A 344-nucleotide genomic window follows, 5' to 3' on the forward strand; every position below is an offset into this window, starting at 1 on the left:
CATGTAAGCACTGCTGAGGTGCGACATGGCACCTTTATGTTATTTTATGATACTGAGAATGATGGATTTTTGGTTTCAATAAGAATGCATTATTTTGTTTAACATTGTTACAGTAGTTTGTTTTAATATTAAAAGTGATGTAATTCAATTTAAAAGATCTCTGATATCACTGTTAAAAACCAGTGTTCAATTTTTTGTTTCATCTTAACTCCTTAACATTCAGATTGTTTATTCACATTGCTTTGAATTAATCATGCATTACCTGTAGCCTTGAGATTTAATTGATCTGATTGCTTATTTTTAGATTGACTTCTAGAGGCCAGGCCTGACCGTTTGAACATAAA

This window comes from Octopus sinensis, linkage group LG4 (genome assembly GCF_006345805.1).
Source record: "Octopus sinensis linkage group LG4, ASM634580v1, whole genome shotgun sequence".
NCBI classification, from domain to species: Eukaryota; Metazoa; Mollusca; class Cephalopoda; order Octopoda; family Octopodidae; genus Octopus; species Octopus sinensis.